Source organism: Pecten maximus, chromosome 5, assembly GCF_902652985.1.
Source record: "Pecten maximus chromosome 5, xPecMax1.1, whole genome shotgun sequence".
In the NCBI taxonomy this organism is placed as follows: domain Eukaryota; kingdom Metazoa; phylum Mollusca; class Bivalvia; order Pectinida; family Pectinidae; genus Pecten; species Pecten maximus.
In genome coordinates, this window is record NC_047019.1 from 10,754,879 (window position 1) to 10,768,424 (window position 13,546).

Here is a 13,546-nt window from a genome sequence, read left to right on the forward strand (position 1 = left end):
GCCATTAGACACAATACTCGGTGTATGGTAAGTGTATAAAGTGGGGTTAACCACCACAGCTGGTGGGGGCCATTAGACTAGATACCGGGTGTATTGTAAGTGTATAAAGTGGAGTTAACCAGCACAGCTGGTGGCGGTCAGTAGAGTCAATACTTGTTGTATGGTAAGTTTATAAAGTGGGGTTAACCAGCACAGCTGGTGGCGGTCTGTAGAGTCAATACTTAGTGTATGGTAAGTGTATAAAGTGGGGTTAACCAGCACAGCTGGTGGCGGTCTGTAGAGTCAACACTTGGTGTATGGTAAGTGTATAAAGTGGGGTTAACCAGCACAGCTGGTGGGTTTCATTAGACTAGATACTGTGTGTATTGCAAGTGTATAAAGTGGGGTTAACCAGCACAGCTGGTGGCGGTCAGTAGAGTCAATACTTGTTGTATGGTAAGTTTATAAAGTTGGGTTAACCAGCACAGCTGGTGGCGGTCTGTAGAGTCAATACTTGGTGTATGGTAAGTGTATAAAGTGGGGTTAACCACCACAGCTGGTGGCGGTCTGTAGAGTCAACACTTGGTGTATGGTAAGTGTATAAAGTGGGGTTAACCAGCACAGCTGGTGGGTTTCATTAGACTAGATACTGTGTGTATTGCAAGTGTATAAAGTGAGGTTAACCAGCACAGCTGGTGAGTTTCATTACACTAGATACTGTGTGTATTGTAAGTGTATAAAGTGGGGTTAACCAGCACAGCTGGTGGGTTTCATTAGACTAGATACTGTGTGTATTGTAAGTGTATAAAGTGGGGTTAACCAGCACAGCTGGTGGGTTTCATTAGACTAGATACTGTGTGTATTGCAAGTGTATAAAATGGGGTTAACCAGCACAGCTGGTGGCGGTCAGTAGAGTCAATACTTGTTGTATGGTAAGGTTATAAAGTGGGGTTAACCAGCACAGCTGGTGGCGGTCTGTAGAGTCAATACTTGGTGTATGGTAAGTGTATAAAGTGGGGTTAACCACCACAGCTGGTGGCGGTCTGTAGAGTCAACACTTGGTGTATGGTAAGTGTATAAAGTGGGGTTAACCAGCACAGCTGGTGGGTTTCATTAGACTAGATACTGTGTGTATTGCAAGTGTATAAAGTGAGGTTAACCAGCACAGCTGGTGAGTTTCATTACACTAGATACTGTGTGTATTGTAAGTGTATAAAGTGGGGTTAACCAGCACAGCTGGTGAGTTTCATTACACTAGATACTGTGTGTATTGCAAGTGTATAAAATGGGGTTAACCAGCACAGCTGGTGGCGGTCAGTAGAGTCAATACTTGTTGTATGGTAAGTTTATAAAGTGGGGTTAACCAGCACAGCTGGTGGCGGTCTGTAGAGTCAATACTTGGTGTATGGTAAGTGTATAAAGTGGGGTTAACCACCACAGCTGGTGGCGGTCTGTAGAGTCAACACTTGGTGTATGGTAAGTGTATAAAGTGGGGTTAACCAGCACAGCTGGTGGGGGCCATTAGACACAATACTTGTTGTATGGCAAGTGTATAAAGTGGGGTTAACCAGCACAGCTGGTGGGGGCCATTAGACACAATACTCGGTGTATGGTAAGTTTATAAAGTTGGGTTAACCAGCACAGCTGGTGGCGGTCTGTAGAGTCAATACTTGGTGTATGGTAAGTGTATAAAGTGGGGTTAACCACCACAGCTGGTGGCGGTCTGTAGAGTCAACACTTGGTGTATGGTAAGTGTATAAAGTGGGGTTAACCAGCACAGCTGGTGGGTTTCATTAGACTAGATACTGTGTGTATTGCAAGTGTATAAAGTGAGGTTAACCAGCACAGCTGGTGAGTTTCATTACACTAGATACTGTGTGTATTGTAAGTGTATAAAGTGGGGTTAACCAGCACAGCTGGTGGGTTTCATTAGACTAGATACTGTGTGTATTGTAAGTGTATAAAGTGGGGTTAACCAGCACAGCTGGTGGGTTTCATTAGACTAGATACTGTGTGTATTGCAAGTGTATAAAATGGGGTTAACCAGCACAGCTGGTGGCGGTCAGTAGAGTCAATACTTGTTGTATGGTAAGTTTATAAAGTGGGGTTAACCAGCACAGCTGGTGGCGGTCTGTAGAGTCAATACTTGGTGTATGGTAAGTGTATAAAGTGGGGTTAACCACCACAGCTGGTGGCGGTCTGTAGAGTCAACACTTGGTGTATGGTAAGTGTATAAAGTGGGGTTAACCAGCACAGCTGGTGGGTTTCATTAGACTAGATACTGTGTGTATTGCAAGTGTATAAAGTGAGGTTAACCAGCACAGCTGGTGAGTTTCATTACACTAGATACTGTGTGTATTGTAAGTGTATAAAGTGAGGTTAACCAGCACAGCTGGTGGGTTTCATTAGACTAGATACTGTGTGTATTGTAAGTGTATAAAGTGGGGTTAACCAGCACAGCTGGTGGGTTTCATTAGACTAGATACTGTGTGTATTGCAAGTGTATAAAATGGGGTTAACCAGCACAGCTGGTGGCGGTCAGTAGAGTCAATAGTTGTTGTATGGTAAGTTTATAAAGTGGGGTTAACCAGCACAGCTGGTGGCGGTCTGTAGAGTCAATACTTGGTGTATGGTAAGTGTATAAAGTGGGGTTAACCACCACAGATGGTGGCGGTCTGTAGAGTCAACACTTGGTGTATGGTAAGTGTATAAAGTGGGGTTAACCACCACAGCTGGTGGGGGCCATTAGACACAATACTTGTTGTATGGCAAGTGTATAAAGTGGGGTTAACCAGCACAGCTGGTGGGGGCCATTAGACACAATACTCGGTGTATGGTAAGTGTATAAAGTGGGGTTAACCACCACAGCTGGTGGGGGCCATTAGACTAGATACTGTGTGTATTGTAAGTGTATAAAGTGGAGTTAACCAGCACAGCTGGTGGGGGCCATTAGACTAGATACCGGGTGTATTGTAAGTGTATAAAGTGGAGTTAACCAGCACAGCTGGTGGCGGTCAGTAGAGTCAATACTTGTTGTATGGTAAGTTTATAAAGTGGGGTTAACCAGCACAGCTGGTGGCGGTCTGTAGAGTCAATACTTGGTGTATGGTAAGTGTATAAAGTGGGGTTAACCAGCACAGCTGGTGGCGGTCTGTAGAGTCAACACTTGGTGTATGGTAAGTGTATAAAGTGGGGTTAACCAGCACAGCTGGTGGGTTTCATTAGACTAGATACTGTGTGTATTGCAAGTGTATAAAGTGGGGTTAACCAGCACAGCTGGTGGCGGTCAGTAGAGTCAATACTTGTTGTATGGTAAGTTTATAAAGTGGGGTTAACCAGCACAGCTGGTGGCGGTCTGTAGAGTCAATACTTGGTGTATGGTAAGTGTATAAAGTGGGGTTAACCACCACAGCTGGTGGCGGTCTGTAGAGTCAACACTTGGTGTATGGTAAGTGTATAAAGTGGGGTTAACCAGCACAGCTGGTGGGTTTCATTAGACTAGATACTGTGTGTATTGCAAGTGTATAAAGTGAGCTTAACCAGCACAGCTGGTGAGTTTCATTACACTAGATACTGTGTGTATTGTAAGTGTATAAAGTGGGGTTAACCAGCACAGCTGGTGGGTTTCATTAGACTAGATACTGTGTGTATTGTAAGTGTATAAAGTGGGGTTAACCAGCACAGCTGGTGGGTTTCATTAGACTAGATACTGTGTGTATTGCAAGTGTATAAAATGGGGTTAACCAGCACAGCTGGTGAGTTTCATTACACTAGATACTGTGTGTATTGTAAGTGTATAAAGTGGGGTTAACCAGCACAGCTGGTGAGTTTCATTAGACTAGATACAGTGTGTATTGTAAGTGTATAAAGTGGGGTTAACCAGCACAGCTGGTGGGTTTCATTAGACTAGATACTGTGTGTATTGCAAGTGTATAAAATGGGGTTAACCAGCACAGCTGGTGGCGGTCAGTAGAGTCAATACTTGTTGTATGGTAAGTTTATAAAGTGGGGTTAACCAGCACAGCTGGTGGCGGTCTGTAGAGTCAATACTTGGTGTATGGTAAGTGTATAAAGTGGGGTTAACCGCCACAGCTGGTGGCGGTCTGTAGAGTCAACACTTGGTGTATGGTAAGTGTATAAAGTGGGGTTAACCAGCACAGCTGGTGGGTTTCATTAGACTAGATACTGTGTGTATTGCAAGTGTTTAAAGTGGGGTTAACCAGCACAGCTGGTGAGTTTCATTACACTAGATACTGTGTGTATTGTAAGTGTATAAAGTGGGGTTAACCAGCACAGCTGGTGGGTTTCATTAGACTAGATACTGTGTGTATTGTAAGTGTATAAAGTGGGGTAAACCACCACAGCAGGTGGAGGTCAGTAGAGTCGCTACTTGGTGTATGATAAGTGTATAAAGTGGGGTTAACCAGCACAGCTGGTGGGTTTTATTACATTAGATACTGTGTGTATGGCAAGGGTATAAAGTGGGGTTAACCAGCACAGCTGGTGGGTTTCATTAGACTAGATACTGGGTGTATTGTAAGTGTATAAAGTGGGGTTAACCAGCACAGCTGGTGGCGGTCAGTAGAGTCAATACTTGTTGTATGGTAAGTTTATAAAGTGGGGTTAACCACCACAGCTGGTGGCGGTCTGTCGAGTCAATACTTGGTGTATGGTAAGTTTATAAAGTGGGGTTAACCAGCACAGCTGGTGGCGGTCTGTAGAGTCAATACTTGGTGTATGGTAAGTGTATAAAGTGGGGTTAACCACCACAGCTGGTAGGGGTATTTATACTCAATACTTAGTGTATAGTAAGCGTGTGGAGTGGGGTTAACCAACACAGCTGGTAGGGCTCATTTGACTGAATACTTTGTGTAAAGTAAGTTTGTGAAGTGGGGTTAACCACCACAGCTGGTAGGGCTCATTTGGCTGAATACCTTGTGTATAGTAAGTGTGTGAAGTGGGGTTAACCACCACAGCTGGTGGGGGTCATTTGACTAAATACTTAGTGTATAGTAAAATAAATGGCTTTGTTTAATTCATAATTATTTGTCTAAGTATTGATTATTTGTCAAATTACACCAGCATGGTGATTGGGGCATTATTTTCGGTAAGTAGTAACGCTCTAGCTATTTATAATTGTTTTCACTGTCTCCGATTTTTAAACAGAAATTCCAATTAACTCACTAAAGTACAACTGCAATGACAATTAATCCGGTTAAAGTTCAGTCTCAAATTGGAAAAAAAGAAAGAAAATACAACAGCTGCACCAACACATGAATAGTAATCAATTTCGTAACAAGATTTCAAGATTTCAAGATTTTTATTGATACACTCAGACACATGAATATGTGTAACATGAGGACATTTGTGACAAACAATAGAAATAAGCATGACAAGATGGATACATACAGTACTAGTGCATAATGCAAGTAACTACACATGTAAATATAGATATACATTCAAATCAAAAGATTCACCTTTCTTAGAAACAGTGCCAGATTATTCATAATTTGGATATTGCAATTTTTCAGAAGACGTTCTAATTTTAGCATAGTTGGATTTTTGAGAAAGTAGTGAGGTACATGTTTTTTCCTAATACAAGTGATTTCTTCATTTTGACATTTAAACAGATAGTGGAATTCGTCCCCGATACTACTAAAACATAAATTACACATCCTATTTTCCCTTGGAATACCATTCCATCGTCCAGTTTCAATGGGGAATTTGATATTTGAAGTACGCAATTTTGTGATAGTGATTCTATTCTGATCTGACAGCTTTGTTAAATAACTTTCAAATGTAAATTCTTTTTTTAATTGTGAATAAAACTGACCTTTTGAATAAGATTCTAGGTCCAAAAACCATTTTGTATAAATATATCACGTAAACGTTGTTTGACATCATACTTATAAAAACTTGTATTCATGAGTAGTTCATTGTCAAATATATATGTATATCCAGTATCATTAAAAATCGTTTTCACATGATCTAACCACTTGAATCTCATTTGACCGCTGCGGTTCAAACTCGACATTAGCCTACAGTATATAATATATTGCTTAATTTATTTTCATTAGTCAGAAGTTGATTCCAAAAATTTAACATTCTTATCTTGACTTGAAGTTCTAATGGGTATCTTCCCAACTCCCCATAAATCATATAGTTTGGTGTATTAGATCTAACATTTAATATTCTTTTACAAAATTTAAGATGTATTATTTCTAGAGACTTGAGATCTTCGTATCCCCAGATCTCTGCTCCATATAACAGAATCGGTTCAACTAGAGAATCGAAAAGTTTGAGTTGCAAATCAATAGGAATTGCCCGATTTCCTATTTTTCTAAAAATTGAGAATATGGACTTTTGTGCTTGTTCGATAAGCTTACGTCTAGCATTTGCAAAATTTCCGTTCGATTTAAAAGCAACACCTAAATATGTGAAACAGTCTACAGTTTCTAGTATTTGATCGTTAAGCGTGAAATTATGTCGCCGTTTAGTTTTTCTTTTACTAAAGATCATCACCTTAGTTTTCTTTATATTAACTTCAAGTTTCCATAATTTACAATATTCATTAAAATTATTTAGAGCAGCTTGCATACCTTCCGTTGTTTCAGAGAAAATAACAGTATCATCTGCGTATAATAATACAAATACCTCGATAAGAAAATGGAGTTTCCTGGTAATCTCATCACTTAAATTTTGAAGGGGAACACTGCCTATTGACATCATAAATTCTTCAAGGTCATTAAGAAATACGGAAAACAAAAATGGGGAGAGATTTTCCCCTTGCCGGACCCCGACCAAGCAAGGGAAAAAGTCTGAGGTTTCCGAATGGAAGTTTACACAAGATTTGATATTATGGTACATATTATATATTATTCTAAAACATTTACCTTTTATTCCGCTTTTATTCATTTTCTTCCAGAGTCCAGTTCTCCAGATAGTATCAAACGCCTTACGGAAATCGACAAACGTACAATACAGTTTTTTACCAGCTGATAAATAAAGAGAAATTAACGAATGCATTATAAAAATATTATCCATTGTAGAGTGTTTTTTTCGGAACCCCGCCTGATTTTTAGATATCAAACCAACTGAGTCGGCGTAAATATTAAGTCTGTTATTGATTATACATGTAAATAGTTTTCCTAGGCAGCTTATCAAAGTAATAGCCCTGTAGTTGTCGGGGTCATCGGGATTTCCTTTATTTTTATAAATAGGTTTGGTCACACCGATTGTCCATTTTTCGGGTATTAAACCTGTATCAAATATAACATTAAATAGTTTGCAATACATTGATATCATATCGGGTGACGAATTTTTAATATATTCATTTAAGATTTTGTCTACTCCAGGCGCCTTATTGTTTTTTAATTGATTGATAGCGCTTTGAAGCTCATCTTCCGATATAATACGATTAAGTATATCGCCGCTTTCGTCATTGGTTGTGTTGTCATCTTCGTTATTTATCTCAAAATCGTTAGCATCGTCGCCATCTTGATTTCCATTGAGATTTTTAAAATACTGATAAAGGGTATCTATTGGAATTTCACCTGCTTTTTTCTTACTTTCCGAATTCTTGTTTAATGTATTCCAGAACAATTTTGGGTAACCAAAGCATGGCCAGTCGCTGTGCGGATATATACTGTACTGGGATACAAAATGCACGTATCTATTGCTGATATTGTTGCACATCAAGAATGAAGTCTACAAAATATAATCTCCTTAATTATTTCATTATGAACTCACTTCTTGATGCAGCAATCTGGTTAATAACAACATGCGAAATGACGGGGTCAAAACGGTGAATGGTGCGAACTTCGTCTAGGAGAATACTAAAAAGGTGGTTCCAGGCCATAACTACACATATGAAAATTCAACTTCATACTTGTAACGCATGACAAATAATACAGATCGGGTGTGGGTATTTTATTAAAAATTCAGAGTCAAAGTTTGTTTGTAAGCTTAGGTTTAAAAAAAAATTGCGATCTTAAATTCAATATTTCAAAAAATTCAAGTCTATTCAAACAAACTGAATCTAAGCTTAATGTACAGTACTGTACATGGATAGACGGAGAGTACAATCACATTCGCATGCTGAATTTGTCAAAAAAAAACAAAAAAAAACTATTTATTTGTAAGGCCGAGGTACGATTTTCCCCCCACAAATTAACCATGCGATTGTAATACAATAATTTACTCGTCAATAATGTAACATTTAAATTAAAAACACCATAATCATGTCCACAAGTGCCTTGAGTACAATATAGCATGCGTGTAAAGTTCTAGACAGGAAGCAGGCGTAGAAGTAGGCGGGGCCTATCACCGCAGTAGGCGTGTATCCAAACCGGACCTGCTGGTTAACCCGCTGTGCTGGCTAGCTAGGCCTAATGACTCATCGGAAATACCCTAGTGTCTACTTTCGCTTCTGATTTTACAAACTACACTGATTTTTCATTGTTCTAATGTAATAAAATTCACAATAACATGAATATACTGCCAAGGATTCGCGCCAATGCATAAGTAAGCAAAGCTATAGATCTAGATACATAAAATCATGAATTTATAAAACTGCAAATCATGAACCTTTCCTGTCGCTAAATTGTTACTGGTGTGCGTCTGTCTTGGCTAATATTTGTCGCCAAAATTACAACAGACCTATACAAGTATATGTAAGGTACTTTTACAAAAAATATAATTGACGTAATTTCATGATTACCTGTTCAGTTTGGATTATACTTGAGAACTTTCGTGGTTTCTTTCGTTTTGGCATTTTCTCCAGACCCCGAGTTTGACTCGATCGAGGAAGTAAATATTCGCCCGAACGAGGCTATTTAGCGCATGGTCAAACTGATATATATAGTGACGTCATCTTCAGTATATTTACCATTGTATGGCACTGCCACTATATAACCCTACCAATTCAGTTGCGAGTTCACCAGCCTATGAACTGCCAACAGGAAGTGATCTCTGCTACTGGTAAGCGCGGGAAATTTGAATTTGAAAATTTCAAAACAAAAATCGCATGACAAATAAAAAAATCGCAGATGGTAAATATAAGAATTGAATGCTTAAATATTTACCCAAGGCCGATTTTTGTGGGGATGTCACACAGGGGTGTACAATTCCACTAGACCAAAGCCCGGGGCTAGTAGTTTTCAGGTCAGGGCTATGGCGCGGGAAGGATGTCATAATTAAATATTTTTGCCTAGAAATAAAAAAGAAATGTATACTTTATTTATTTTACAACAATTGAGAAACAAGTTATATTATTTTATTTTAATCCCGCTTGTTGACCCGGATTGAAGAGCGCGATCGAGAGGGTGGGAACCCCGCGGGTCACCATGCGTGTCGGTATTACATTACAACTGTGCACAGGTGGCTTCATTTGACACGGTCAGTTAATTTTGTGAGTACAACTAGGATACATCACTTCAATAACAAACACTGGTCATATCTGTCAACAAGATTTACTCACATGAAAGCCAATAATGCCTTTCTTAATCGTAGCTGTCGGTACTAGCGTTTGTACTGCCGCCATCTTTAATTAGTCAATACAAATAAAAAGTCGTAAACTGACACAAATATCCGGATTTCAATTTGGGTCAGAAAAAGAAAATTTTGGGTTTTAAGAAGTAAGACTATAACACAAAATAATTAGTAGTAACACAAATATAATTAATTAATTAATAATTGTGTATTCTTTTTCTTTATTTATGAAAGAAAGGGAGATAATTTGATAGATACATATAGCATTATTTCAGAACAAAATATAAAAATTGTTTTTTTCCATAAGACCATTTTGAGTTTATTTTTTTTGGGGTTTTTAAAAATATTAAAATTTTAAACCCAAAGAAAAATTAAATGAAAATTTATTCCCCTGCGTTTTGAAAAGTTAATGACTTTAAATTTATGAATTTTAAAAAGGGTTGGGTTTTTAAAAATTTTAAAAGAAAAATAAAGGGAAACCGTCTTTTTAAAAACCCTTTTGCTGTCCCCTTCGGTGAATAAGGAAAAATTTGGGTTTTTTAAATTTTTATTTAATAAAGAAATTTTTTACCTGCGGGTTTTTTTACTTTATGGTTTTTTTATATATACACTTAAAACCCAAAAAGGAATTTTCATTTTATCTGTATTAAAGGGTTTTACAGAAATACCAAAAATTTTTGGTTTTCCGGGGGGTTTCCCCGTATATATATTTTTTCGGAAAAAAGTTTTCCGGCGGAATTTCCAAAACCCCGATAAAATTGCACAATTAAAATTTAAGGAAATTTTTTTTTTTTAAAATATTTTAACCTAAATAATCATTATAACCAACGGTAATTTCATTTTAAAAAAATATTTTTTTAGTTTTAAAATTAGAAAAATGACAGGGGGTTTTTTAAATTTAAAAATTTTCTTTAATTTAATAGTTACAGTTTATGAATATTTTCCCCAAATCTGATAATATAGTTTTAAAAAAAAAAAACCCCTTTTTTTATATATTTGACGGTTAATTTAAAACCGGTTTTTGGGATCCCGTTGTCCGACGGGTGAAAAAAAATTTTATCTGTATAAAATGAAATTTACAGTATTCCTAAAGGAAAAAATTCCAATTAAATTTCTGTATTTAATTTTCGTAAACGTTTCCCAAAAAAGGGTAAAATTTTAAAAATGTTTTTAAATCTATTACGTTAACAAGGGAAATTTGCTGCTTTTAATTTTGGTTTAAAATGAAATTTTTACAGGAAATTTCAAATTTTTCGGAAATTAGAAAAAGTACTTTGGGGTAGTTAAAAATATTTACAAAGGGGAAAAATTTTTTTTTTTAAAGTTTTAAAAAAAAAAATTTTGGGGAAGTAAATTTTTTTTTAATTTAACAATTTTTTCCCTTGTCTAAAACTTTCTTTAATTGGAGGGAATTTAAAATTTTTCTTTTTTTGATTTTTAAAAAAAATTTATCGATTTAAAAATTTTTTCATAAATTTTTAACCTTAAAAAAAGAAAATTTTTTTTGGGATTTAATTGTTTTAAAGGAGTTTTGCATTTTTCCAAATTAAATTTTCTTTTTTTAAAAGGGGTTTGGGGCGGAAAATTGGGGGGAATTACCCAAAAATTTCCTTTTTGGATGGAATTAAAGGCTTGATTAATTTGCAAACTTATTACGGGAAACAAAGTAATCCTTTTGGGAAATTCCTTAGGCGGGAAAAACCAAAAGGGCCCCGGGGGCCCGGAAAACTAAAAAGGGGGTTTGTTATTTCAATAATTAATTTCAAAAAATTTTGACCAAGGGGCCAAAATTTAAAAATTTTTAAAAATCTGAAAGGAAAAATCCTAAATTTTTCCAAATTTTGGAGAAGGGAAAATTTTTTAACCTTTTCTTTTGTTTTTAAAGTTTTTTTTAACTAAGGTTTTTGTTCCTAAAAACTGTAAATATAGTTTTTTAAAAATTGGGGGGTTTTAAAAAATTTTCACAAATAAATTTAGGTTCTTGAAAAAATTGACAAAAAACAAAAACCCTTGGTTTGAAAAAAGGGCGGAACGGGGAAATGTTTAAATCCCCATTTATAAAATAAATTACTGTTTTCCCAAAATCGGGGTTCCCCCCAAGGATAGCCAATGAAATTGCAGGCACCCTCAAAATGTTTTCCTTTTGAGTTTCAATTTGGGGGAAAGTCAATTTCAACATCGAAATTCCCGGGTTGACAACAATTTTGAAGCCCTCCCCAAAAGGTATTTTTTTTTAAACCAAACGAATTTTCAATGTCATTTTAAAATTTCTTTACTTTAAACAAAATTTTGGGGCCGGGGTATTCTTAAATTTCCTTTACTTTAAAAGACAAACCCAAATTTTTTTTTCCTCTTTTTTAAAATTTATGAAAAAAAATTTGTGGGATCCCAAGTAATTCTTAAATTTTAACAAATTTTAGGGCCATGGCTTTACCATACTTTAAAAATTTTATTTTTAAGAAAAAATTTAAAAACCCCTTGGGGCTAAAATTTTTAAAATAAAAAATATGTTTTTGGAAAAAAATTTTTCTTTTGGAAATTCCCCTTTTCCACCTATGATGTAAAAATTAAGTGAAATTTAATTTGAAAGGGGGGTTTTAAATTGGAAATTTCTTTTTAAATAAAATTTTTTAAATTTTGATTTTTTTAATTTAAATTTAAATTTAAAATTGGGGTTTAAAAGGGCAAAAAAATTCCTTTAAAAAATTATCAAACTCTTGGGGACCTAAAAAATTGGGAAGGAGATAAAAAAAATTGATTTAAATTTGGGTTTTTCAAACTATAGTGGGGGTTTAATTATAAATAAAATTTTTAACCCCTTTTGTTTAATTTTATTGGCGGGGAAAACCCAAATCCAATGGGGGCCGGTTTAAAAAAGAGGGGGCAATTTTGGGACCTTAATTTAATTTTAAATAATTTTACGATTTTTCCAAAAATTTTGGGGGGTTGGGGGGTTTTTGGGGGGGGGGGGGGGGGGGGGGGGGGGGGGGGGGGGGGGGGGGGGGTTTTTTTTTTTTTGGGGGGGGTTTTTTTTTTTTTTCCTTTGGGGTTTTTTTTTTGTTTGGTTTTGGGGTTCCTGGGGTTTTTAAAAAAATTTTTTTTTTGTTCTTTTTTTTTTTTTTTTTTTCTTTATTTTTTTTTTTTTTTTTTTTTTTTTTTTTTTTTTTTTTTTTTCTTTTTTTTGTTTCTTTTTTTTTTGTTTGTTTTTTTTTTTTTTTTTTTATTTTTTTTTTTTTTATTTTTTTTTTTTGTTTTTATGGGTTTTTTTTTTTTTGTTTTTTTTTGTTTTTTTTTTTTCTATTTTTTTCTTTTTTTTGGGTTTTTTTTTTTTTTTTTTCTTTTTTTGGTTTCTTTTGGGGCGGTTTTTGAATGTTTTTTAAAATTTTCCCCCTTTTTTTTTGGGGGGGTTTTAAAATTTGGGGTTTTTTTTAAAAATTTTTTTTATTTTTTTTTGTTTGGTTTTTGGGGTTTTTTGCTTTTTAAAAGGGGTTTTTTTTTTGGTTTTCCCCTTTTTTTTTTGGGGTTTTTTGTTTTTTGGGGGTTTTTTTTTTTGTTGGGTTTTTTTTGGGGGTTTTGTTTTTAAAGTCCTTGTTTTGTTTTTTTTTTTTGCCTTTTTTTTTTTTTTTAACCTTTTCCCTTTTCTTTTTTTGTTTGTGGTTTTATTTTGGGGTTTTGGGCCTTTTTTGGGTTTTTTTGGTAGTTTTCCTTGGGGGTGGGGGGGGGGGGGGGGGGGGGGGGGCCCCCTTTTTGAAGCCCCTGCCCGTTTGACTGGAAGCCCTTAAAATTTTAAATCCGGTAAACTGTGGACTTTTACTTCATAAGAGGCATAAAGTGTTGCACTTTGTTCCTCACAAATTCAGTGATAAGAATTTTGCAAAAAGTTTGTTATGCATTTGTGATATGTGCTAATTAATATTTTACAGGAAAATTTTTTTGGTTCACTTATTTTATCATTGTTGTTTCCTGTAAAATCACTTTGGAAACAGGGACATACATTTATATAAATATATTATTTTAACCCTAAAAAATATCTTTAAAAAAAAAAGTTTTTTACTAATTTAAAAGCTGGTATGTATAA

At 35.6% G+C, this 13,546-nt stretch overlaps 1 protein-coding gene across 1 annotated transcript in view; it reads right to left on the reverse strand.

The window, feature by feature from the left end:
- The window catches only part of LOC117327128, a 44,182-nt gene extending 35,288 nt beyond the window's left edge, over nt 1-8,894 (reverse strand). Inside the window, exon 1 of the mRNA XM_033883974.1 lies at nt 8,699-8,894. The gene's annotated coding sequence lies outside the window, so the exon portion shown is untranslated. The remainder of the gene's footprint in view (nt 1-8,698) is intronic.
- Between the last annotated feature and the right edge of the window lie 4,652 nt (nt 8,895-13,546).